Here is a 27,999-nt window from a genome sequence, read left to right on the forward strand (position 1 = left end):
CGCGGCTCGCACCCGTCTCTGGAGCTCGTTTAGGCGGCGCTCTGAATCCCCTCTCCTCGCGCACCAGGAAACAAAGAGGTAAGAAAAAGTCTCTTGCCTCTTCGGCAGCTCCAGACTTTTTCCCGGTCTCCCTCCCGGCTAGCCGTGGCGCACTAGCCCCTTCAGGCTGTGTTCACGCCGCCAACCCCAGTCCTCTCCCTGCGATCCGACCGCAGCCCGAGCCTCAGCTCCCAGCCCCGCCCGCCCCGGCGGGGGAGCAGACAAGCCTCTCGGGCTGGTGAGCGCTGCTCGGCGCCGAGCCTCTGTGTGGGAATCTCTCCGCTTTGCCCTCCGCACCCCTGTGGCTGCGCTCTCCTCTGCGGCTCCGAAGCTTCCCCCTCCGCCACCTGCAGTCTCCACCCGCGAAGGGGCTCCTAGTGTGTGGACACCTTTCCTCCTTCACGGCTCCCTCCCACTGGTGCAGCCCCCGTCCCTATTCTTTGTCTCTGTTGTTTCTCTTTTCTTTTGCCCTGCCCAGGTACGTGGGGAGTTTCTTGCCTTTTGGGAAGTCTGAGGTCTTCTGCCAGTGTTCAGTAGGTGTTCTGTAGGAGCAGTTCCACATGTAGACGTATTTCTGATGTATTTGTGGGGAGGAAGGTGATCTCCACGTCTTACTCCTCTGCCATCTTGAAGGTTGATCTTTTTTATTTTTAATCTAGTTTGCCAGATAGTCTTTAAATAGTGTTCAGCCCACTTATGTTTATTAATTTATTTTTTGTGGTCAAAAGTTTTTATTGAAGCAGAGTTGATTTACAGTGTGTTAATTTCTACTGTACAGCAAAGTGATTTTTATACATATATATGCATTCTTTTTAAATATCCTTTTTATTATGGTTTATCCCAAGATGTTAAATATAGTTCCCTGTGCTATACAGTAGGACTTGTTGATCCATTCGATATATAATAGTTTGCTTCTGCTAAAACCCAAACTCCCAACCCTTCACCCTGCCTCCCCACCTCTCCACCTCCCCACCTCCCCACCTCCCCACCTCCCCACCCCCCCCTTGGCAGTCACTAGTCTGTTCTCTGTATCTGAGGCCTCACAGTCTCTTGATTCCTCTCATCTTTCATTGTTCTACAAGAACCTTCAGATGGTAGGATACCATCAGTGGCCTTTGGCTGAAGTGGAAGATTCCATTTACATCAGATGGATTTTTATTTAGAAACCCATCTCTGCTTCTCCTCTCCCAGGTGAGGATGATTAAAACCTAATAGAGGAGGACTCAGCAATTACCTGTAGCAGCTGGGTCTTGGTGGCTTCTTGCCCTATCCCGAGAGACAGGCTGCAACAAAGGGGCTGGGACACCCGGAGACAGACCTGATAGGAGCCAGAGGGACCCAAGGGCCAATCACAGGCTGCAGTCCACCATCCTTTGGGTGCACTAGTCTTGCTTTAGCCATAGGGGGGCCCCCTGGATCTGGAGATTGTGGGCCCATGCAGAGAGGACCAGGCACTCCAGGTCCAAGGGGGTCCTTTGCTGTCACATCGTCCCCAGCTCCCACACCCCTGCACGGTCCAGCCTTGGGACCCAACCTGCTTAAGGTTCCAGGGATGTGACAACAGCCCAGATCACTGAGGCCTGAAGGGAGTAGAGTCAGCATTTCTTTTATTCTCTTATTTTAATTTTTATTATGTATTGGTGTATAGGTAATTGACAGTGTTGGGGTATTTTGTTGTTTGGTTTTGCGGGGAGTAGAGCAACTTGATTCAATTATACATAGAGGTATAGTTGTTCCTTTATGGGTTCCTTTCACATTTAGGTTATTACAATGTAGAGTTCCTTGTGCTATCCAGTGGATCCTTGTTCATTATCACTTTTACACATATTTCTGTGTATATGTCAACCTCAAATTGCTAATTTCCCTACATGCTCCTTTCCCCTGTGGTAACCATCAGTTTGTTTTCTACGTCTGTGAGCCTGTTTCTCTTTTGGAAACAGGTTCAATTGTTTCCATTTTTACATTCCGCCTGGAAGTGATATCACCTTACTTGTCTTTCTAGGTCTGAGTTACTTCACTTAGTATAATCATCTCTGCTTTGATCCCTGTTGCTGCAAGTGCAATTCATTCGTCCTTTTTTATGGCTTAATAATATTCCATTGGGTACAGGTGCCACACCTTCTTGATCCATTCATCAGTCATTATACAATTTGTTTGTTTCCATGTCTTGGCTATTGTAAGCAGTGCTGCCGTGAAAGTTGCGGAGCAGGTGTCTCTCCAAATTCAGGTTTTCTCCAGATCTCGGCACTGTGAGGTGATACCTGATTGTAGTTTTACTCTGCATTTCTCTAATAATGAGTGATGCTGAGCATCTTTCCATGTGCTTTTTTATTTTCTACAGTGTGAGTAAAATTGACACCTTCAAATTGGCTTCCTGAATGGCTGCCCTGTTTTGCATTCTTCTTCGATGAACTAGCCCCGGGTTTTCCTGGAGGGCAAGTGTTATTTATTCACAGCCCCACAGGCCTTGCGATTATTGAGGGCCCGTCCGCAGCGTTTTCCACATTGTAGTTACAGGAAAAGGCCACAAGGCGGCAGCATTTCTTCTTGCCCAAGTCTCTGTCTTTTTTGTTTTTTTCCTTTTTTCCGTTTTAAGTTAGTTTTTATTTTATATGGGAGGAGCGTTGATTTGCAGTGACGTGTTTTGGATTTACCTGTACAGCAATGTGATTCCGTTATACATAGAGGTCTATCTAGTCTTTTTCGGGTTGGTTTTCCAGAAGGTGATTATAGTGTGTTGAGTAGAGCTCCTTGAGCTATTCACAAGGTCCTTTTTGATGATCTATGATCCATATTAGTGTTTATATCCTGCCAATGCCAATCTCCAAAAGTATCCCTCACCCCACCTTTCCTGCATGGTCATCATAAGTTTCTTGTCTACCTCGGAGAGTCTGTTTCTGTTTTGTCAGTTAGATCATTTGTATGAATTGACAGTTTTCACCTATAAGGGATATCTTATGCTATTTGTCTTTCTCTCTCTGACCTCATTCGTCTAGTATGATAATCTGTTACTCTATCCTTGTTGCTGCAGATGCTATGATTTTATTCTTCTTGTTGGCTGAGTAGTATTTCTTTGTATATATGTACATCAAAATGTTCATTTTTCTTTTGATGCACATTTAGGTGGATTCTATATCCGGACTTGTCCTAATCGTGCTGCCATGAAAATACAGGTGGCACGTGTCGTTCCAAATTATGATCGTATCGGGATGCAAGGCCAGGAGTGGGATTGCCGGATCCCATATTGGTTCTCTGTGTAGCTACGTTACAGGAAGGTCCATACAGATCTCCACAGTGACTTCCACAGTTGACATTCCCTGCAAGAGTGTAGGACGATTCCCTTTTGCACACGTCCTCTGCAGCCTTTATTACTTGTAGGTTTTTTTTGGCGATGGCCAGTCTGAGGGTGTGAGATGATACCTGATTGTAGTTTTACTCTGCATTTCTCTAATAACGAGTGATGCTGAGCATCTTTCCATGTGCTTTTTTCCTCTACACTGTGAGTGAAATCAACACCTTCAAATTGGCTTCTTGAACGGCTGTCCTGTTTTGCATTGTTTTTCGATGAAGTAACCCCGGGTTTTTCTGGAGGGCAGGTGTTATTTATTCACAGCCCCACAGGTCTTTAGATTATTCAGGGCCCAACAGCAGCGTTTTCCACGTTGTTGTTACAGGAAACGGCCACAAGGCGGCAGCATTTCTTCATGCCCAACTCTGGTTGCATGGGGAAGCCGAGCCCGAAGCAAAGTCCTGTTCCTGGGTCCTCAGTTTGAGTGGAATGTGCCAGAAGAAACACCGAAGGGCTTGTGTCTCATTGCTTGCTCTCCCTCGCCCTTCAACCCGCAGACAAATCCCAGTGCCTGGGAAACCGCTCTGATGACGGAGCTGTGGTCCATAGGTGGGGCGACTCCACGGGAGGAGGCTGGAGGAGGGAACCCCACCCCCAGGAGACATGGACCCCCGGGGACGTTTGAAAGCTCTCCTTCCCGCCCAGAACGCAGCATCGTTTCTGGTGCCCGAGGCGTGGTGTAGCTGTAGGGGAGCCCCCCTGGATCTGGAGATTGTGGGATGCAGAGGGGATCAGGCAGTCCAGGTCTAAGGGGGTCCTTTGCTGTCACATCGTCCCCAGCTCGCTCAGCGCCGCGACAGTCCAGCTTTGGGCCCCAAGCCTGCTCCGCGTCCATGGATGAGACCCCAGCCCAGGTCCCCGAGGGCTAAGGGAAATGGGGTTGGCATTTTTCTTTTTTTAATTGTAATGTGTATTTTGTGCTGGTGTATAGGTGATTTAGATGGGTGTGCGCGTTTTTTGTTTGTTTTATTTCAGTGTACAGCAGGTGATTCAGTTATACATACATGTATATATGTTCCTCTTTGGGTTCGTTTCCCATGTAGTTTATTAGAGTGTTGAGTAGAGTTCCTTGTCCTAGCCGGTGGGTCCTTCTGGATTCCCTGTGTTTTTAATATTAGCCTGTATACATTAATGGCAACCTGCCCATTTCTCCCTCACCCCACCTTTCCCGTTTGGTGAGCATTCCTTCATTTTCCATAGCTGTGAGGCTGTCTCTGTTTTGCACATTAATTCCTCTGGATCCATATTTAGATGCCACCTCTAAGTGGTACCATATGGTACTTGTTTTTGTGTGTCTCACTTGTTGAGTAAGTATGATCATCTCTGCTTCCATCCCTGTGGCTGGAAATGGAATGATTTCATCCTTTGGTTATGGCTGAGTTCTATTCCGCTGGGTGCAGGTGCCGCACCTGCTTGAGCGATTCATCTGTCCTCCTACACTTTGGTGGCTTCCGTGTCTTGCCAGTTGTACGCAGTGGTGCTGTGAACGCTGGGGTGCAGGTGTCAGTCCAAAGTCTGGTTTTCCCTGGATATCCGCCCAGGAGAGGGATTGCTGGGTGCCATGGGATTTGTATTTTTACATTTTACAGGAACCTTCCCATCGTTATCCGCAGTGGATGTACCGATTTACATTCCCACCAAGAGTGTAGGAGGGATCCGTTTTGCGTACACCATGTCCAGCATGTTTTGCTTGTAGATATCTTGATGATGGCCCTTTTAACCTCTGTGAGGTGATACCTCGTGGTACTTTTGATTTGCCTTTTTCTGAGAATTAGTGATCATGAGCATCTCTTTCTGTGCTTTTTGGCCATCTGTAAGTCTTCTTTAAAGAACTGTCTGTTTCGTACTTTCGCCGATTTAGTGGGTTCTTTATGTTAATCAGCTGCATGAGCTACTTGTATGTCTTGGACATTAATTTCTTCAGGTAGCTTCGATTGCAAGTCTTTTATTCCATTCTGCAGGTTGTCTTTTTGTGTTGTTATGGTTTCCTTTGCTGTGCAAATGCCTTTAGGTTTAATCAGGTCCCATTTGCACATTTTTATTTTTCATTTCTTTGCGTCGTGGTTCAAAAAAAACGTTGCTGGGATTTATGTCGAAGCTTTTCAAAAGCGTACATTTTCCTCAAGGGTTTTATAGTATCCGTCCTTACCTTTAGGTCTTTCTTCGAGTTGGAGTTTATTTTTGTGTTAGGATGTAGGGAGCATTCTATTATCATTGTCTATTTTGTAAGGAACCCCCTCAGTGCTCTCCATAGAGGCTTCTACCGTTCTACGTTCCCCCCAACAGTGTAGGAGGGTTACCTCTGCTCCACGCCGTCTCCAGCATTTCTTATTTGTAGATTAACTTGACAATGGCCACGTGACTGGTGGCAGGAGATACCTTGTTATAGTTCTGATATGCAGCTCTCTAATGTTCAGTGAGGTTGAAACATATCAGGTCCTGTTTTGAAATTTTGTTTTTATCATAGTGTGAGCAAAGTAACCTCTTGAATTTGACTTCTTGAACCTCTGCCCTGTTGTGAATTCCTTCTCAGTCGCCTACCTCAGCACATTTCTTGAGGGCAGGCGTGCTTTTCCTCCCAGCACGGGTTGTGAGTATGAAGCGCCCAGCAGCACCGGTTCTAGTAAAGTTTAGTTACGGGAGACGGCCCCAAGGCGGCAGTATTACTTCTTGACCAAGTCTGTCTGTTTGTCTTTTTTGTTTTTTCTTTTTTCCCTTTCAAGTTAATTTTTACTGTATATGGGAGTAGAGTTGATTTGCAGTGACGTGTTTTGGGTTTACCTGTTCAGCAACGTGATTCTGTTATACATAGAGGTCTATCTAGTCTTTTTCGGGTTGTTTTTCCAGAAGGTGATTATAGTGTGTTGAGGAGAGCTCCTTGAGCTATTCACAAGGTCCTTTTGGATGATCTACGATCCATATTAGTGTTTATATCCTGCCAATCCCAACCTCCAAATGTATCCCTCACCCCACCTTTCCTGCATGGTCATCGTAAGTTTCTTGTCTACCTCCGAGAGTCTGTTTATGTTTTGTCAGTTAGATCATTTGCATGAATTGATAGGTTTCACCTATAAGGGATATCTTATGCTGTTTGTCTTTCTCTGACCTCATTCACCTAGTATGATCATGTGTTACTCTATCCTTGTTGCTGCAGATGGTATGTGTTCACTCTTCTTTTTGGCTGAGTACTATTTCTTTGTATGTATGTACCCCATAATGTTCATTTTTCTTTTGATGCACATTTGGGTGGATTCTATATCCGGACTTGTCCTAATCGTGCTGCCATGAAAATACAGGTGGCACGTGTCATTCCGAATTATGATCATATCGGGATGCAAGGCCAGGAGAGGGATTGCCAGATCACATATTGGTTCTCTGTGTAGCTATGTTACAGGAAGGTCCCTACAGATCTCCACAGTGACTTCCACAGTTGACATTCCCTGCAAGAGTGTAGGACGATTTGCTTTTGCCCACGTGCTGTGCAGCCTGTATTCCTTGTAGATTTTTTTGGCGATGGCCAGTCTGAGTGGTGTGAGGTGATACCTGATTGTAGTTTTACTCTCCATTTCTCTAATAACGAGTGATGCTGAGCATCTTTCCATGTGCTTTTTTTTTTCTACAGTGTGAGTAAAATTGACAGCTTCAAATTGGCTTCTTGAACGGCTGCCCTGTTTTGCATTGTATTTCGATGAACTAGCCCCGGGTTTTTCTGGAGGGCAGGTGTTATTTATTCACAGTCCCACAGGCCTTGCGATTATTGAGGGCCCGCCAGCAGCGTTTTCCACGTTGTTGTTACAGGAAACGGCCACTAGGCGGCAGCATGTCTTCATGCCCAACTCTGGTTGCTTGGGGAAGCCGAGCCTGAAGGAAAGTCCTGTTCCTGGGTCCTCAGTTTGAGTGGAATGTGCCAGAAGAAACACCGAAGGGCTTGTGTCTCATTGCTTCCTCTCCCTCGCCCTTCAACCCGCAGACAAATCCCAGTGCCTGGGAAACCGCTCTGATGACGGAGCTGTGGTCCATAGGTGGGGCGACTCCACGGGAGGAGGCTGGAGGAGGGAACCCCACCCCCAGGAGACGTGGACCCCCGGGGACGTTTGAAAGCTCTCCTTCCCGCCCAGAACGCAGCATCGTTTCTGGTGCCCGAGGCGTGGTGTAGCTGTAGGGGAGCCCCCCTGGATCTGGAGATTGTGGGATGCAGAGGGGATCAGGCAGTCCAGGTCTAAGGGGGTCCTTTGCTGTCACATCGTCCCCAGCTCGCTCAGCGCCGCGACAGTCCAGCTTTGGGCCCCAAGCCTGCTCCGCGTCCATGGATGAGACCCCAGCCCAGGTCCCCGAGGGCTAAGGGAAATGGGGTTGGCATTTTTCTTTTTTTAATTGTAATGTGTATTTTGTGCTGGTGTATAGGTGATTTAGATGGGTGTGCGCGTTTTTTGTTTGTTTTATTTCAGTGTACAGCAGGTGATTCAGTTATACATACATGTATATATGTTCCTCTTTGGGTTCGTTTCCCATGTAGTTTATTAGAGTGTTGAGTAGAGTTCCTTGTCCTATCCGGTGGTTCCTTCTGTATTACCTGTGTTTTTAATATTAGCCTGTATACATTAATGGCAACCTGCCCATTTCTCCCTCACCCCACCTTTCCCGTTTGGTGAGCATTCCTTCAGTTTCCATAGCTGTGAGGCTGTCTCTGTTTTGCACATTAATTCCTCTGGATCCATATTTAGATGCCACCTCTAAGTGGTATCACATGGTACTTGTTTTTGTGTGTCTCACTTGTTGAGTAAGTATGATCATCTCTGCTTCCATCCCTGTGGCTGGAAATGGAATGATTTCATCCTTTGGTTATGGCTGAGTTCTATTCCGTTGGGTGCAGGTGCCGCACCTGCTTGAGCGATTCATCTGTCCTCCTACACTTTGGTGGCTTCCGTGTCTTGCCAGTTGTACGCAGTGGTACTGGGAACGCTGGGGTGCAGGTGTTTGTCCAAAGTCTGGTTTTCCCTGGATATCCGCCCAGGAGAGGGATTGCTGGGTGCCATGGGATTTGTAGTTTTACTTTTTACAGGAACCTTCCCATCGTTATCCGCAGTGGATGTACCGATTTACATTCCCACCAAGAGTGTAGGAGGGATCCGTTTAGCGCACCCCATGTCCAGCATGTATTGCTTGTAGATATCTTGATGATGGCCCTTTTGACCTCTGTGAAGTGATACCTCGTGGTACTTTTGATTTGCCTTTTTCTGAGAATTAGTGATCATGAGCCTCTCTTCCTGTGCTTTTCGGCCCTCTGTAAGTCTTCTTTTTAAGGCTCTTTTTTTTATATATATATGCTAGGCATTTTTAAAATTTTATTTATTTATTTATTTATTTATGGCTGTGTTGGGTCTTAGTTTCTGCGCGAGGACCCTCCCTAATTTCGGCAAGCGGGGGCCACTCCTCATCGCGGTGCGCGGGCCTCTCACTGTCGCGGCCTCTCCCGTTGCGGAGCACAGGCTGCAGACGCGCAGGCTCAGTACTTGTGGCTCACGGGCGCATCGGCTCCGCGGCATGTGGGATCTTCCCAGACCAGGGCTCGAACCCGTGTCTCCTGCATTGGCAGGCAGAGTCTCAACCACTGCGCCAGGGAAGTGGTTGGGAAGCCCCTGTAAGTCTTCTTTAAAGAACTGTTTCGTACTTTTGCCTATTTAGTGGTTTTTTAAAAATGATAATCAGCTGCATGAGCTACTTGTATGTCTTGGACATTAATTTCTTCGGGTAGCTTCGATTACAAGTCTTTTATTCCATTCTGCAGGTTGTCTTTTTGTGTTGTTATGGTTTCCTTTGCTGTGCAAATGCCTTTAGGTTTAATCAGGTCCCATTTGCACATTTTTATTTTTCATTTCTTTGCGTCGTGGTTCAAAAAAAACCTTGCTGGGATTTATGTCGAAGCTTTTCAAAAGCGTACATTTTCCTCAACGGTTTTATAGTATCCGTCCTTACCTTTAGGTCTTTCTTCGAGTTGGAGTTTATTTTTGTGTTAGGATGTAGGGAGCATTCTGTTATCATTGTCTATTTTGTAAGGAACCCCCTCAGTGCTCTCCATAGAGCCTTCTACCGTTTTACGTTCCCACCAACAAGTGTAGGAGGGTTACCTCTGCTCCACGCCGTCTCCCACATTTCTTATTTGTAGATTAACTTGACAATGGCCACGTGACTGGTGGCAGGAGACACCTTGTTGTAGTTCTGATATGCAGCTCTCTAACGTTCAGCGAGGTTGAAACATGTCAGGTCCTGTTTTGAAATTTTGTTTTTATCATAGTGTGAGCAAAGTAACCTCTTGAATTTGCCTTCTTGAACCTCTGCCCTGATGTGAATTCCTTCTCAGTCGCCTACCTCAGCACATTTCTTGAGGGCAGGCGTGCTTTTCCTCCCAGCTCGGGTTGTGAGTATGAAGCGCCCAGCAGCACCGGTCCTAGTAAAGTTTAGTTACGGGAGACGGCCCCAAGGGGGCAGTATTACTTCTTGTCCAAGTCTGTCTGTCTGTGTTTTTTTTTTTTCCCTTTCAAGTTAATTGTTACTGTATATGGGAGTAGAGTTGATTTGCAGTGACGTGTTTTGGGTTTACCTGTTCAGCAACGTGATTCCGTTATACATAGAGGTCTATCTAGTATTTTTCATGTTGGTTTTCCAGAATGTGATTATAGTGTGTTGAGTAGAGCTCCTTGAGCTATTCACAAAGTCCTTTTGGATGATCTACGATCCATATTAGTGTTTATATCCTGCCAATCCCAACCCCCAAATGTATCCCTCTCCCCACCTTTCCTGTATGGTCATCGTAAGTTTCTTGTCTACCTCTGAGAGTCTGTTTATGTTTTGGCAGTTAGATCATTTGTATGAATTGATAGGTTTCACCTATAAGGGATATTTTATGCTGTTTGTCTTTCTCTCTCTGACCTCATTCACCTAGTAGGATAATCTGTTAGTCCCTCCTTGTTGTTGCAGATGGTATGTTTTCATTCTTCTTGTTGGCTGAGTAGTAATTCATTGTATGTGTGTACCCCATAATGTTCACCTTTCTTTTGATGAACATTTTGGGTGGATTCTGTCTCCGGAGTTGCCCTAATTGTGCTGCCATGAAAATACAGGTGGCACGTGTCGTTCTGAATTATGATCATATCGGGATGCAAGGGCAGGAGAGGGATTGCCGGATCCCATATTGGTTCTCTGTGTAGCTATGTTACAGGAAGGTCCATACAGATCTCCACAGTGACTGCACCAGTTGACATTCCCTGCAAGAGTGTAGGATGATTCCCTTTTGCCCACGTGCTCTGCAGCCTTTATTCCTTGTAGATTTTTTTGGCGATGGCCAGTCTGAGTGGTGTGAGGTGATACCTGATTGTAGTTTTACTCTCCATTTCTCTAATAACGAGTGATGCTGAACTTCTTTCCATGTGCTTTTTTTTTTCTACAGTGTGAGTAAAATTGACAGCTTCAAATTGGCGTCTTGAACGGCTGCCCTGTTTTGCATTGTTTTTCGATGAAGTAGCCCCGGGTTTTTCTGGAGGGCAGGTGTTATTTCTTCACAGCCCCACAGGCCTTGCGATTATTGAGGGCCCGTCAGCAGCGTTTTCCACGTTGTAGTTACAGGAAACGGCCACAAGGCGGCAGCATTTCTTTTTGCCCAAGGCTGTCTGTCTTTTTTTTTTTTCTTTTTTCTGTTTCAAGTTAATTTTTATTTTATATAGGAGTAGAGTTGATTTGCAGTGACGTGTTTTGGGTTTACCAGTTCAGCAACGTGATTCCGTTATACATAGAGGTCTATCTAGTCTTTTTCGGGTTGGTTTTCCAGAAGGTGATTATAGTGTGTTGAGGAGAGCTCCTTGAGCTATTCACAAGGTCCTTTTGGATGATCTGCGATCCGTATTAGTGTTTATATCCTGCCAATCCCAACCCCCAAATGGATCCCTCACCCCACCTTTCCTGTTTGGTCATCGTAAGTTTCTTGTCTACCTCCGAGAGTCTGTTTATGTTTTGTCAGTTAGATCATTTGCATGAATTGATAGGTTTCACCTATAAGGGATATCTTCTGCTGTTTGTCTTTCTCTGACCTCATTCACCTAGTATGATCATGTGTTACTCTATCCTTGTTGCTGCAGATGGTATGTGTTCACTCTTCTTTTTGGCTGAGCACTATTTCTTTGTATGTATGTACCCCATAATGTTCATTTTTCTTTTGATGCATATTTGGGTGAATTCTGTATCCGGACTTGTCCTAATCGTGCTGCCATGAAAATACAGGTGGCACGTGTCGTTCCGAATTATGATCATATCGGGATGCAAGGGCAGGAGAGGGATTGCCAGATCACATATTGGTTCTCTGTGTAGCTATGTTACAGGAAGGTCCCTACAGATCTCCACAGTGACTTCCACAGTTGACATTCCCTGCAAGAGTGTAGGACGATTTGCTTTTGCCCACGTGCTCTGCAGCCTTTATTCCTTGTAGATTTTTTTGGCGATGGGCAGTCTGAGTGTGTGAGGTGATACCTGATTGTAGTTTTACTCTCCATTTCTCTAATAACGAGTGATGCTGAGCATCTTTCCACGTGCTTTTTTTTTCTACAGTGTGAGTAAAATTGACAGCTTCAAATTGGCTTCTTGATCGGCTGCCCTGTTTTGCATTGTATTTCCATGAAGTAGCCCCGGGTTTTTCTGGAGGGCAGGTGTTATTTATTCACAGCCCCACAGGCCTTGCGATTATTCAGGGTCCGACAGCCGCGTTTTCCACGTTGTTGTTACAGGAAACGGCCACTAGGCGGCAGCATGTCTTCATGCCCAACTCTGGTTACTCGGGGAAGCCGAGCCTGAAGGAAAGTCCTGTGCCTGGGTCCTCAGTTTGAGTGGAATGTGCCAGAAGAAACACCGAAGGGCTTGTGTCTCATTGCTTCCTCTCCCTCGCCCTTCAACCCGCAGACAAATCCCAGTGCCTGGGAAACCGCTCTGATGACGGAGCTGTGGTCCATAGGTGGGGCGACTCCACGGGAGGAGGCTGGAGGAGGGAACCCCACCCCCAGGAGACGTGGACCCCCGGGGACGTTTGAAAGCTCTCCTTCCCGCCCAGAACGCAGCATCGTTTCTGGTGCCCGAGGCGTGGTGTAGCTGTAGGGGAGCCCCCCTGGATCTGGAGATTGTGGGATGCAGAGGGGATCAGGCAGTCCAGGTCTAAGGGGGTCCTTTGCTGTCACATCGTCCCCAGCTCGCTCAGCGCCGCGACAGTCCAGCTTTGGGCCCCAAGCCTTCTCCGCGTCCATGGATGAGACCCCAGCCCAGGTCCCCGAGGGCTAAGGGAAATGGGGTTGGCAGTTTTCTTTTTTTAATTGTAATGTGTATTTTGTGCTGGTGTATAGGTGATTTAGATGGGTGTGCGCGTTTTTTGTTTGTTTTATTTCAGTGTACAGCAAGTGATTCAGTTATACATACATGTATATATGTTCCTCTTTGGGTTCGTTTCCCATGTAGTTTATTAGAGTGTTGAGTAGAGTTCCTTGTCCTATCCGGTGGTTCCTTCTGTATTACCTGTGTTTTTAATATTAGCCTGTACAACCTGCCCATTTCTCCCTCACCCCACCTTTCCCGTTTGGTGAGCATTCCTTCATTTTCCATAGCTGTGAGGCTGTCTCTGTTTTGCACATTAATTCCTCTGGATCCATATTTAGATGCCACCTCTAAGTGGTATCACATGGTACTTGTTTTTGTGTGTCTCACTTGTTGAGTAAGTATGATCATCTCTGCTTCCATCCCTGTGGCTGGAAATGGAATGATTTCATCCTTTGGTTATGGCTGAGTTCTATTCCGCTGGGTACAGGTGCCGCACCTGCTTGAGCGATTCATCTGTCCTCCTACACTTTGGTGGCTTCCGTGTCTTGCCAGTTGTACGCAGTGGTGCTGTGAACGCTGGGGTGCAGGTGTCTGTCCAAAGTCTGGTTTTCCCTGGATATCCGCCCAGGAGAGGGATTGCTGGGTGCCATGGGATTTGTATTTTTACTTTTTACAGGAACTTTTCCATCGTTATCCGCAGTGGATATACCGATTTACTTTCCCACCAAGAGTGTAGGAGGGATCCGTTTTGCACACCCCATGTCCAGCATGTATTGCTTGTAGATATCTTGATGATGGCCCTTTTGACCTCTGTGAGGTGATACCTCGTGGTACGTTTGATATGCCTTTTTCTGAGAATTAGTGATCATGAGCATCTCTTCCTGTGCTTTTCGGCCCTCTGTAAGTCTTCTTTTTTTTTTAAAGGCTCTTTTTTTTTTAATATATATGCTAGGTATTTTTTAAATTTTTTATTTATTTATTAATTTATTTATGGCTGTGTTGGGTCTTCGTTTCTGCGAGAGGGCCCTCCCCAATTTCGGCAAGCGGGGGCCATTCCTCATCGAGGTGCGCAGGCCTCTCACTATCGCGGCCTCTCCCGTTGCGGAGCACAGGCTGCAGACGCGCAGGCTCAGTACTTGTGGCTCACGGGCGCATCCGCTCCGCGGCATGTGGGATCTCCCCAGACCGGGGCTCGAACCCGTGTCTCCTGCATTGGCAGGCAGACTCTCAACCACTGCGCCTGGAAAGTGGTTGGGAAGCCCCTGTAAGTCTTCTTTAAAGAACTGTTTCGTACTTTTGCCTATTTAGTGGTTTTTTGAAAATGTTAATCAGCTGCATGAGCTACTTCTATGTCTTGGACATTAATTTCTTCGGGTAGCTTCGATTGCAAGTCTTTTATTCCATTCTGCAGGTTGTCTTTTTGTGTTGTTACGGTTTCCTTTGCTGTGCAAATGCCTTTAGGTTTAATCAGGTCCCATTTGCACATTTTTATTTTTCATTTCTTTGCGTCGTGGTTCAAAAAAAACCTTGCTGTGATTTATGTCGAAGTTTTCAAAAGCGTACATTTTCCTCAAGGGTTTTATAGTATCCGTTCTTACCTTTAGGTCTTTCTTCGAGTTGGGGTTTATTTTTGTGTAAGGATGTAGGGAGCATTCTATTGTCATTGTCGATTTTGTAAGGAACCCCCCTCAGTGCTCTCCATAGAGCCTTCTACCGTTTTACATTCCCCCCAACAGTGTAGGAGGGTAACCTCTGCTCCACGCCGTCTCCAGCATTTCTTATTTGTAGATTAACTTGATAATGGCCATGTGACTGGTGGCAGGAGATACCTTGTTATAGTTCTGATATGCAGCTCTCTAACGTTCAGTGAGGTTGAAACATGTCAGGTCCTGTTTTGAAATTTTGTTTTTACCATAGTGTGAGCAAAGTAACCTCTTGAATTTGCCTTCTTGAACCGCTGCCCTGTTGTGAATTCCTTCTCAGTCGCCTACCTCAGCACATTTCTTGAGGGCAGGCGTGCTTTCCCTCCCAGCTCGGGTTGTGAGTATGAAGCGCCCAGCAGCACCGGTTCTAGTAAAGTTTAGTTACGGGAATCGGACCGAAGGCGGCAGTATTACTTCTTGACCTAGTCTGTCTGTTTGTGTTTTTTTATTCTTTTTTCCCTTTCAAGTTAATTTTTACTGTATATGGGAGTAGAGTTGATTTGCAGTGACGTGTTTTGGGTTTTAACTGTTCAGCAACGTGATTCTGTTATTCATAGAGGTCTATCTAGTCTTTTTCGGGTTGGTTTTCCAGAAGGTGATTATAGTGTGTTGAGTAGAGCTCCCTGAGCTATTCACAAGGTCCTTTTTGGTGATCTATGATCCATATTAGAGTTTATTTCCTGCCAATCCCAACCCCCAAATGTATCCCTCACCCCACCTTTCCCGTATGGTCATGGTAAGTTTCTTGTCTACCTCCGAGAGTCTGTTTCTGTTTTGTCAATTAGATCATTTGCATGAATTAATAGGTTTCAACTATAAGGGATATCTTATGCTGTTTGTCTTTCTCTCTCTGACCTCATTCACCTAGTATGATAATCTGTTCCTCTATCCTTGTTGCTGCAGATGGTATGTTTTCATTCTTCTTGTTGGCTGAGTAGTATTTCATTGTATGTATGTACCCGATAATGTTCATTTTTCTTTTGTTGCACATTTGGGTGGATTCTATATCTGGGCTTGTCCTAATCGTGCTGCCATGAAAATACAGGTGGCACGTGTCGTTCTGAATTATGATCATATCGGATGCAAGGGCAGGAGAGGGATTGCCGGATCACATATTGGTTCTCTGTGTAGCTATGTTACAGGAAGGTCCATACAGATCTCCACAGTGACTTCCGCAGTTGACATTCCCTGCCAGAGTGTAGGACGATTCCCTTTTGCCCACGTCCTCTGCAGCCTTTATTACTTGTAGGGTTTTTTTGGCGATGGCCAGTCTGAGTGGTGTGAGGTGTTACCTGATTGTAGTTTTTTACTCTCCATTTCTCTAATAACGAGTGATGCTGAGCATCTTTGCATGTGCTTTTTTTCCCTACAGTGTGAGTAAAATCGACAGCTTCAAATTGGCTTCTTGATCGGCTGCCCTGTTTTGCATTGTTTTTCGATGAACTCGCCCCAGGTTTTCCTGGAGGGCAGGTGTTATTTATTCACAGCCCCACAGGCATTGCGATTATTGAGGGCCGGTCCGCAAGCGTTTTCCACGTTGTAGTTACAGGAAACGGCCACAAGGCGGCAGCATTTCTTCATGCCCAACTCTGTTTACTCGGGGAAGCCGAGCCTGAAGGAAAGTCCTGTTCCTGGGTCCTCAGTTTGAGTGGAATGTGCCAGAAGAAACACCGAAGGGCTTGTGTCTCATTGCTTCCTCTCCCTCGCCCTTCAACCCGCAGACAAATCCCAGTGCCTGGGAAACCGCTCTGATGACGGAGCTGTGGTCCATAGGTGGGGCGACTCCACGGGAGGAGGCTGGAGGAGGGAACCCCACCCCCAGGAGACGTGGACCCCCGGGGACGTTTGAAAGCTCTCCTTCCCGCCCAGAACGCAGCATCGTTTCTGGTGCCCGAGGCGTGGTGTAGCTGTAGGGGAGCCCCCCTGGATCTGGAGATTGTGGGATGCAGAGGGGATCAGGCAGTCCAGGTCTAAGGGGGTCCTTTGCTGTCACATCGTCCCCAGCTCGCTCAGCGCCGCGACAGTCCAGCTTTGGGCCCCAAGCCTTCTCCGCGTCCATGGATGAGACCCCAGCCCAGGTCCCCGAGGGCTAAGGGAAATGGGGTTGGCAGTTTTCTTTTTTTAATTGTAATGTGTATTTTGTACTGGTGTATAGGTGATTTAGTTGGGTGTGCGCGTTTTTTGTTTGTTTTATTTCAGTGTACAGCTAGTGATTCAGTTATACATACATGTATATATGTTCCTCTTTGGGTTCTTTTCCCATGTAGTTTATTAGAGTGTTGAGTAGAGTTCCTTGTCCTATCCGGTGGGTCCTTCTGGATTACCTGTGTTTCTAATATTAGCCTGTATACATTAATGGCAACCTGCCCATTTCTCCCTCACCCCACCTTTCCCGTTTGGTGAGCATTCCTTCATTTTCCATAGCTGTGAGGCTGTCTCTGTTTTGCACATTAATTCCTCTGGATCCATATTTAGATGCCACCTCTAAGTGGTATCACATGGTACTTGTTTTTGTGTGTCTCACTTGTTGAGTAAGTATGATCATCTCTGCTTCCATCCCTGTGGCTGGAAATGGAATGATTTCATCCTTTGGTTATGGCTGAGTTCTATTCCGCTGGGTGCAGGTGCCGCACCTGCTTGAGCGATTCATCTGTCCTCCTACACTTTGGTGGCTTCCGTGTCTTGCCAGTTGTACGCAGTGGTACTGGGAACGCTGGGGTGCAGGTGTTTGTCCAAAGTCTGGTTTTCCCTGGATATCCGCCCAGGAGAGGGATTGCTGGGTGCCATGGGATTTGTAGTTTTACTTTTTACAGGAACCTTCCCATCGTTATCCGCAGTAGATGTACTGATTTACATTCCACCAAGAGTGTAGGAGGGATCCGTTTTGCACACCCCACGTCCAGCATGTATTGCTTGTAGATATCTTGATGATGGCCCTTTTGACCTCTGTGAGGTGATACCTCGTACTTTTGATTTGCCTTTTTCTGAGAATTAGTGATCATGAGCATCTCTTCCTGTGCTTTTCGGCCCTCTGTAAGTGTTCTTTTTTTTTTTAAAGGCTCTTCTTTTTAAATATATATGCTAGGTTTTTTTTAAAATTTTATTTATTTATTTATGGCTGTGTAGGGTCTTCGTTTCTGCGCGAGGGCCCTCCGTAATTTCGGCAAACGGGGGCCACTCCGCATCGCGGTGCGCAGGCCTCTCACTGTCACGGCCTCTCCCGTTGCGGAGTACAGGCTGCAGACGCGCAGGCTCAGTACTTGTGGCTCACGGGCGCATCCGCTCCGCGGCATGTGGGATCTTCCCAGACCAGGGCTCGAACCTGTGTCTCCTGCATTGGCAGGCAGGCTCTCAACCACTGCTCTAGGGAAGTGGTTGGGAAGCCCCTGTAAGTCTTCTTTAAAGAACTGTTTCGTACTTTTGTCTATTTAGTGGTTTTTTGAAAATGTTAATCAGCTGCATGAGCTACTTTTATGTTTTGGACATTAATTTCTTTGGGTAGCTTCGATTGCAAGTCTTTTATTCCATTCTGCAGGTTGTCTTTTTGTGTTGTTACGGTTTCCTTTGCTGTGCAAATGCCTTTAGGTTTAATCAGGTCCCATGTGCACGTTTTTATTTTTCAGTTCTTTGCATCGTGGTTGAAAACACCTTGCTGTGATTTAGGTCGAAGCTTTTCAAAAGCGTACATTTTCCTCAAGGTTTTTATAGTACCCGTCCTTACCTTTAGGTCTTTCTTCGAGTTGGAGTTTATTTTTGTGTAAGGATGTAGGGAGCATTCTATTATCAGTGTCTATTTTGTAAGGAACCCCCCTCAGTGCTCTCCATAGAGCCTTCTACCGTTTTACGTTCCCCCCAACAGTGTAGGAGGGTTACCTCTCCTCCACGCCCTCTCCAGCATTTCTTGTACGTAGGTTAAGTTGACAATGGCCATGTGACTGGTGGCAGGTGATACCTTGTTATAGTTCTGATACGCAGCTCTCTAACGTTCAGTGAGGTTGAAACATGTCAGGTCCTGTTTTGAAATTTTGTTTTTATCATAGTGTGAGCAAAGTAACCTCTTGAATTTGCCTTCTTGAACCTCTGCCCTGTTGTGAATTCCTTCTCAGTCGCCTACCTCAGCACATTTCTTGAGGGCAGGCGTGCTTTTCCTCCCAGCTCGGGTTGTGAGTATGAAGCGCCCAGCAGCACCGGTCCTAGTAAAGTTTAGTTACGGGAGACGGCCCCAAGGGGGCAGTATTACTTCTTGCCCAAGTCTGTCAGTGGTTTTTTTTTTCTTTTTTCCCTTTCAAGTTAATTTTTACTGTATATGGGAGTAGAGTTGATTTGCAGTGACGTGGTTTGGGTTTACCTGTTCAGCAACGTGATTCTGTTATACATAGAGGTCTATCTAATCTTTTTCGGGTTGTTCTTCCAGAAGGTGATTATAGTGTGTTGAGTAGAGCTCCCTGAGCTATTCACAAGGTCCTTTTTGGTGATCGATGATCCATATTAGAGTTTATATCCTGCCAATCCCAACCCCCAAATGTATCCCTCACCCCACCTTTCCTGTATGGTCGTCGTACGTTTCTTGTCTACCACTGAGAGTCTGTTTGTGTTTTGTCAGTTAGATCATTTGCATGAATTGATAAATTTCACCTATAAGGGATAGTTTATGCTGTTTGTCTTTCTCTGACCTCATTCACCTAGTATGATAATCTTTTAGTCCATCCTTGTTGCTGCAGATGGTATGTGTTCACTCTTCTTTTTGGCTGAGTACTATTTCTTTGTATGTATGTACCCGATAATGTTCATTTTTCTTTTGATGCACATTTGGGTGGATTCTGTATCCGGACTTGTCCTAATCGTGCTGCCATGAAAATACAGGTGGCACGTGTCATTCCGAATTATGATCATATCGGGATGCAAGGCCAGGAGAGGGATTGCCGGATCACATATTGGTTCTCTGTGTAGCTATGTTACAGGAAGGTCCCTACAGATCTCCACAGTGACTTCCACAGTTGACATTCCCTGCAAGAGTGTAGGACGATTTGCTTTTGCTCACGTGCTCTGCAGCCTTTATTCCTTGTAGATTTTTTTGGCGATGGGCAGTCTGAGTGTGTGAGGTGATACCTGATTGTAGTTTTACTCTGCATTTCTCTAATAACGAGTGATGCTGAGCATCTTTCCATGTGCTTTTTTTTTTCTACATTGTGAGTAAAATTGACAGCTTCAAATTGGCTTCTTGAACGGCTGCCCTGTTTTGCATTGTATTTCGATGAAGTAGCCCCGGGTTTTTCTGGAGGGCAGGTGTTATTTATTCACAGCCCCACAGGCCTTGCGATTATTCAGGGCCCGTCAGGAGCGTTTTCCACGTTGTTGTTACAGGAAACGGCCACAAGGCGGCAGCATTTCTTCATGCCCAAGGCTGTCTGTCTTTTTTTTTTTTTCTTTTTTCTGTTTCAAGTTAATTTTTATTTTATACAGGAGTAGAGTTGATTTGCAGTGACGTGTTTTGGGTTTACCAGTTCAGCAACGTGATTCTGTTATACATAGAGGTCTATCTAGTCTTTTTCGGGTTGGTTTTCCAGAAGGTAATTATAGTGTGTTGAGGAGAGCTCCTTGAGCTATTCACAAGGTCCTTTTGGATGATCTGCGATCCATATTAGTGTTTATATCCTGCCAATCCCAACCCCCAAATGGATCCCTCACCCCACCTTTCCTGTATGGTTATCGTAAGTTTCTTGTCTACCTCCGAGAGTCTGTTTATGTTTTGTCAGTTAGATCATTTGTATGAATTGATAGGTTTCACCTATAAGCGATATCTTATGCTGTTTGTCTTTCTCTGACCTCATTCACCTAGTATGATCATGTGTTACTCTATCCTTGTTGCTGTAGATGGTATGTGTTCACTCTTCTGTTTGGCTGAGTACTATTTCTTTGTATGTACGTACCCCATAATGTTCATTTTTCTTTTGATGCACATTTGGGTGGATTCTATATCCGGGCTTGTCCTAATCGTGCTGCCATGAAAATACAGGTGGCACGTGTCGTTCCGAATTATGATCATATCGGGATGCAAGGCCAGGAGAGGGATTGCCGGATCACATATTGGTTCTCTGTGTAGCTATGTTACAGGAAGGTCCATACAGATCTCCACAGTGACTTCCACAGTTGACATTCCTTGCAAGAGTGTAGGACGATTTGCTTTTGCCCACGTGTTGTGCAGCCTTTATTCCTTGTAGATTTTTTTGGCGATGGGCAGTCTGAGTGGTGTGAGGTGATACCTGATTGTAGTTTTACTCTCCATTTCTCTAATAACAAGTGATGCTGAGCATCTTTCCATGTGCTTCTTTTTTCTACAGTGTGAGTAAAATTGACAGCTTCAAATTGGCTTCTTGATCAGCTGCCCTGTTTTGCATTGTATTTCGATGAACTAGCCCCGGGTTTTTCTGGAGGGCAGGTGTTATTTATTCACAGCCCCACAGGCCGTGTGATTATTCAGGGCCTGTCAGCAGCGTTTTCCACGTTGTTCTTACATGAAAAGTCCACAAGGTGGCAGCGCTTGTTTTTGCCCAAGTCCGTCTGTCTGTCTTTTTTCTTTTTTCCCTTTCAAGTTAATTTTTACTGTATATGGGAGTAGAGTTGATTTGCAGTGACGTGTTTTGGGTTTTCCTGTTCAGCAACGTGATTCTGTTATACATAGAGGTCTATCTAGTGTTTTTCGTGTTGGTTTTCCAGAAGGTGATTATAGTGTGTTGAGTAGAGCTCCTTGAGCCATTCACAAGGTCCTTTTGGATGATCTATGATCCATATTAGTGTTTATATCCTGCCAATCCCAACCTCCAAATGTATCCCTCACCCCACCTTTCCTGTATGGTCGTCGTACGTTTCTTGTCTACCTCCGAGAGTCTGTTTCTGTTTAGTCAATTAGATCATTTGCATGAATTGACAGGTTTCACCTATAAGGGATATCTTATGCTATTTGTCTTTCTCTCTCTGACCTCATTCACCTAGTATGATAATCTGTTAGTCCATCCTTGTTGCTGCAGATGGTATGTTTTCATTATTCTTGTTGGCTGAGTAGTATTTCTTTGTATATATGTACCCCATAATGTTCATTTTTCTGTTGATGGACATTTGGGCTGAATGTATGTCTGCACTTGTCCTAACTTTGCTGCCATGAAAATACAGGTGGCACGTCTTTTTCCGAAGTATGATCATATCGGGATGCAAGGCCAGGAGTGGGTAGCTTCGATTTCAACTACTTTCTTCCATTCTTCAGGTTGTCTTTTTGTGTTGTGTTGTTTCCTTTGATTTGCAAACGCCTTTAAGTTTAATCAGGTCCCGTGTGTTTATTTTTGGTTTGTTTTTTATTCTTTTAAGAGGTGTATCAAAAAAGTAGTTGCTGTGGTTTATGTCAAAGCGTGTTCTGTGTACAATTTCCTCAAGCGTTTTGATAGTATTCGTCCTTACATTTAGGTGTTTAATCGATTTGGAGTTTATCTTTGTGTAAGGTTTAGGCTGTGTTCTAATTTCATTCTCTTTTTAATTTGCATCCATCCTCCACACTCTTCTCAGTGGAGGCTTTTACATTCACACCACCAGTGTAGTAGTGTTCCATTTTTTCCATGCCCTCTGCAGCATTTATTGTTTGTAGATTGTTTGATGGTTGGCATTCTGACTTGTGTGAAATACCTCAGTGTAGTTTTGGTTTGCATTTCTCTGAGAATTAATGATACTGTGCATCTTTTCCTGTGTTGTTTGTCCATCTGTGTTTCTTCTTTGGAGTAATTTCTATTTATATCTTTTCTGCATTTGTTATTCTGTTGTTATCATCTAGCTGTATATACCTTCCCAGGAGTGCGACTGCAGTATCCTATGGTGGCTCTATGTTTAGTTTTTTTTGAACCTCCGTCTGTTTTCCATAGTTGTTTTACCAATTTCCTTTCCCACCATTGTTGTAGGAGGGTTCTGTTTTTTGGAAGGACATTTGAAAGAAACGTGACTGCAAGTAAGTCAAGTATTCTCAGCAATATTAGCAAAACATTTTCTGTCTAAACTTGTGAACTTTGCACTTCTGATCATTCAGAAACATATTTGTGATCAAATTTTTTTTTAAAGAAAGTAATGAGTTTTTTACTTTTGTTCCTGATACATGGCAAAGCTATAAGACCTGTTTGCAGCTCTCTGTATATTTATGAATTTCTATGTACATATGTATTCATTGTATTTTCTGCCTTCAGATTATATTGACATAAATTAACCTGTAAAAGAGCCCTATTTAACTGGCTTATATAAAGAGTAGTCAAACAAGCTTATGCTTCAGCAATTAAATATTTAAAATTATGAAGGTATTAATTCAACCTAAGAACAAAACAGACCCTCCAAAGGTGAACTGTTTAATATATGTCAAGCAGAGCCATAAAAATTCATTTTAAGCCATACATTTAAGTTCTTTATTTTTGTGAAATTTGATGATTACTATATATATATAATCAACTTGTCATCAAGAGAAATAACTTACGATGATAGACAGCTTTGTTTGTCTCATGAAATTTAAGCATAACTGTAAAAAACAAGTGGATTAATCTAAGTGAGATGAAAACTTATAAATGAAAAAACCTTATAAATGAAGTTTTCAACAATGATTATTTACTTTATAAAATATCTGCTTTAAATGTTTTCAAAATTTTTTACAACATAATGTAACTTTAACATTTCATGTTAAGCTAAATGAAAGATATTTACCTAATATCTAGTATTTTTACATAAAAGGTATTGAAACATTAATTGCTTAGCATATGTTTATCTACTTTGCTTTATTAATTTTACAGAGACAAGAGATAATTGGGTCTGTTAAAATATATTGCAACATTGAAAAACATTTTCCTGTGGAAGAGCATATGACTAGAAATTATCAAAAATTGTCATAAAATCTGCTAATTATGACAGAATGTGTATATGATAGTTTATAATTGCTTAATTCCTAAATTTTACTGAAAATTATGTTTGCTAAGTGTTAAGAATTATAATAAATGTATGTATGTGGAAGTACTAGGAATAATAATAACCCTGAATGGAAAGTAAGCAAGGAAAGTGGCATGTATTTTGGTAATGGAAGATATGACGTAAGACATGTTTTTGTTCATGAAAGAGGAATATAATTTTGTCCTTGTTTAGACGTTATTTTAAGGTTCTTTCAGAATAAAAAGGACAAAACTAAATGGATGTAAAATATGGAGAACAGTATGGAGGTTCCTTAAAAAACTAGAGTTACTATATGATCCAGCAATCCCACTCCTGGGCATATATCTGGAAAAGACAAAAACTATCATTCTAAAAGATACATGCACCCCAATGTTCAATAGCATCACTATTTACAATAGCCAAGACATGGAATCAGCCTAAATGTCCATGGACAGATGAATGGATAAAGAAGATGTAACATATATGCACACAATGGAATATTACTCAACCATAAAAAAGAATGAAATAATTCCATTTGCAGCAACTAGGATAGACCTAGAGATGATCATACTAAGTGAAGTAAGTCAATCAGAGAAAGATGAATATCATATGGTATCGCTTATATGTGGCATCTAAAAAAAATGGCACAAATGAACTTATTTACATAGGTACATGAGACTCATTAAAAAATATTAAAGAAAAATCTTGTATGGTCAAACTGGCTAAAATTGAATGGATTAATTATAATAAAGGTTTTAACAATGTGAGTATGCAAAACTAGAATTTTCTATATCCAAAGGAGAAAGTTTTCTTGGATTAAGGAAGATTTTTCTTTACCTTTTGAGTAATTCATCTAGGAAACAATGATTCTGTGTGTTGTCAAAATACTTTTCTGTGCTTCATGTTGTCTTTTTCAGGTCTTATTTTTTCAAAAGCACATTTTCTCAATATTAAAAGGGCTAAAGTTCGTTTTATTCTCAACTATGTTACTCCCTGTCTTTTTTTTTTTGCTGCACTGCATAGCTTCCAGGATCTTAATTCCCCAACTAGGGATCGAACCCAGGCCCCTCACAGTGGAAGTGCAGAGTCCTAACAACTGGACCACCAGAGAATTCCCCTGTTACTTTCTGTCTTGACTTTCGAAATCTTTTATTGTCACGAATAACTAAGTAGTATTTCACAATGACCCATTATCTTATTTAATCAAGTTGTACACATTTTGACAATTTTGACAACTTACCAAAATCAGATCCTAAATGAAGTCTTTCTTACCTCAAACTAACTTTGAGACTTTCCAGAGGGCCTCTGGAAAATTTTGAAAAACTTCTTCTCTCTCATTATAGAAGAAAGATGTTAAAGTAATTAGGGTCATTTGATTTCTTAAATTACATAGGAAACACTGTTGAAAAGAAGTGATGATTAAACTTCTTTAGGTTGCATTTGAGTGGATATAAATTACTAATATAAATGTATTAGACATTGTATGAAATTCTTAGCAACCTGATTTGCCCTGGCATATTGTCATCAGTCATAATTCCAGTTATTATCTTTATATGTTGCATTTCAAACAAATAATGCACTCTCATCAGATTTTTAACCATGGTGTGGTTTTGAGTTTTGTCACTCACAGGCAGTTACTGTTTTACTCTGATCATTCTCTGAAAGCACTTACAATAAGCTACAGGTGAGGATGCTCCACTTGAATAACTTTGAGACCAGGCCACCGGACTAAGAAGTTCCAGAACTAATGAAGAAGCTGATGGGAACTGTTAACAGAAGATCAAGCAGACGAAAATCAATTACATGGGACTGACTGAATCAATGAGGATGATTATAATTTTTTTTATGACTTTTTATTTGAAACATTGCTTGTTCTTTAATGTTTTGATTTCCAGATTTAAGCACACATTTTTCTCTTTCCCTTTAAGCTATCTTTAATGTGGAGCAATTTGGTTAAGTTATTCCTTTATAAACAGAATTGAAGCATTTATCTTTCCTCTCTACCTGATCCCTCTGGAATTTGCAAACTCTTACTGAGTGCTCCAGTTTTCATGACAATATAGCCCTTTGCATAAGTTCAGCATGACTCTGTTCTCCTTTTAACAGGTCCCAGTTGGAAACATTGTTTAAAGTAGTGAGGTTTTAGGACATGGAAGCAACCAAAATGTCCTTTGACAGAGGAATGGATAAAGAAGATGTGGTACATATATACAATGGAATATTACTCAGCCATAAAAAGAAGTGAAATAACGCCATTTGCAGCAACACGGATGGACCTAGAGATTGGCATACTGAGTGAAGTAAGTCAGAGAAAGACAAACATCATATGATATCACTTATATGTGGAATCTAAAATAGATGGTACAAATGAACTTAATTACAAAACAAATAGAATCACAGATGTAAAAAACAATCTTATGCTTACCAGGGGGAAGAGGGGAGGGATAAACTGGGAGATTGAGACTGAAAAATACACACTACTATATATAAAATAGGTAACAAATAAGGACCTACTGTATAGCACAGGGAACTCTACTCAATACTCTGTAATGACCTATATGGGAAAAGAATCTAAAAAAGAGTAGATATATGTAAATGTATAACTGATTCACTTTGCTGTACAGTGGAAACTAACACAACATTGTAAATCAACTATACTCCAACAAAAATGAAAAAAAAATTAAGTACCAAGGCTTTGACTAGAATGTCCTATTTGAGAATGATGTGCAATTGAATCAGATATGACCAGGCAACTTTAAAGAAGTTTGACTTTAAGGAACCAATGCTTATAACGCCCTGCTTGTAAAAAACCAGACTGTACCTGGGTTACAGATATTCCTGCCTTACAGGTGAGTAAGGAAGTTCACTACCCAGAAGACCCAGGAACCTCAGCATATTTGGGGGACATGGAGAAGAAAGAAATTCACCTAAATCTATAGGTATTGCAGCCAAAACCTGGTGGCAAGTTCTTGGCTTCTTAGACTTTTGAAAGCCTCCCAAGGTTAACTGGTGATTCCTTATGAAAAGTTCTAGCAAAGCAATCTCAAAAAGAGCCTATAAAAAAAAAAGAGCCTATATAATCAAGCAGTATTCTTGTTGCATTTATGGAAATAAGTGTAGTCTTTAAAGTTGGTCTGTTTATTTTACAAACAAATTAGTCCTACTGTAATTATATTTGATGGAAATGGAGGTGGCTATAAAAATATGTTTCAGTGGAAAACTATAGTGTATCCTTGTAGATATTAGATTCTAGTCCCTTTCATTGTCTTTGATATTTGTTATTTACCTGGATTGGGCTGGATTCTGAATTCTTCTAGTTTCCTCCAGTATCTGGCTACAACTCTCCAAATTAATATTTCCAATTTTTCTGTAGCCCTTCTGACTTGACATCACTAAGGATTAATACTACACTTTCCCCAAAGCCCTACAAGACAAAGCTGGACAACTGGATATACACTTCAGAGAAATCATTACAACAGGTCATGTCTGGACAACCTTCTTGCCTAATACCGTATGGGCTATTCAAAGAGTTTTAATGCCATAACCAGAGATGCTCAAACTGCAGACCAGGAGATTCATCAGGTTGCAAGAGCCATCTTCATTCTACCATCCAATGATGCTTCAAGCTGAAATCTAGAAATCTCAACAGACTGTACTATGGACTCAAAGAATGAATTTGAATTTATGGTTTGTTACAATCATTAACCTTTGTTTTTCTTTTGTTTCCATAGGAATGTCTCTTGTTAAATACCTGATTGCTTGCACCATAGAGAGAACAAAATAAAGACACAACGGTTTCACTGGACTGAACCATCCTCAGGACTGAGAGACTGAGTTGGTGAGATACAAGACAGTGGACTTTTGACATTTTCTGCTTGTTCAAATCTGTTTCTGTCTTTTACAGATCTCTTACCTCATCATTTCTAAAATGAATCTCTCCACAGCTACCGAATCAGCTTGTAAAATGTGAAAATTTCTGAAAGCCCAGTTTCAAATGGGGGACTGAAGGAAACCTGAATATGTCATCCCCAAATATGCCACTTTGAAATAAGGATTTGAGCTGTAAGCAATTGAGAAGAAGTAGATAGATGTACCTACCATATGATCCAGCAATCGCACTCCTGGGCATGTATCCAGAGAAAGCCATAATTCAAAAAGAGGCATGTACCACAATGTTCATTGCAGCTCTATTTACAATAGCCAGGACACGGAAGCAACCTAAGTGTCCATCAACAGATGAATGGATAAAGAAGATGTGGCACATATAGACAATGGAATATTACTCAGCCATAAAAAGAAATGAAATTGAGTTATTTGTAGTGAGGTGGATGGACCTAGAGTCTGTCATACAGAGTGAAGTAAGTCAGAAAAACAAATACTGTTTGCTAACACATATATATGGAATCTAAAAAAAAAAAGGTTCTGAAAAACCTAGGGGCAGGACAGGAATAAAGATGCAGACATAGAGAATGGACTTGAGGACACAGGGAGGGGGAAGGGTAAGCTGGGACGAAGTGAGAGAGTGGCATGGACATATATACACTACCAAATGTAAAACAGATACCTAGGGGAAGCAGCCGCATAGCACAGGGAGATCAGCTCGGTGCTTCG

At 43.1% G+C, this 27,999-nt stretch overlaps 1 long non-coding RNA gene across 1 annotated transcript; it reads left to right on the forward strand.

Moving 5' to 3' along the window:
* The first annotated feature begins 8 nt into the window (after positions 1-8).
* On the forward strand, positions 9-27,999 carry LOC132353760 (uncharacterized). Its single transcript, XR_009499085.1, has 4 exons — positions 9-78; positions 25,495-25,688; positions 27,120-27,226; positions 27,333-27,999. It is a non-coding gene; the product is annotated as an uncharacterized LOC132353760 (long non-coding RNA).

Source organism: Balaenoptera ricei, chromosome 19 (assembly GCF_028023285.1).
Source record: "Balaenoptera ricei isolate mBalRic1 chromosome 19, mBalRic1.hap2, whole genome shotgun sequence".
Taxonomy (NCBI): Eukaryota; Metazoa; Chordata; class Mammalia; order Artiodactyla; family Balaenopteridae; genus Balaenoptera; species Balaenoptera ricei.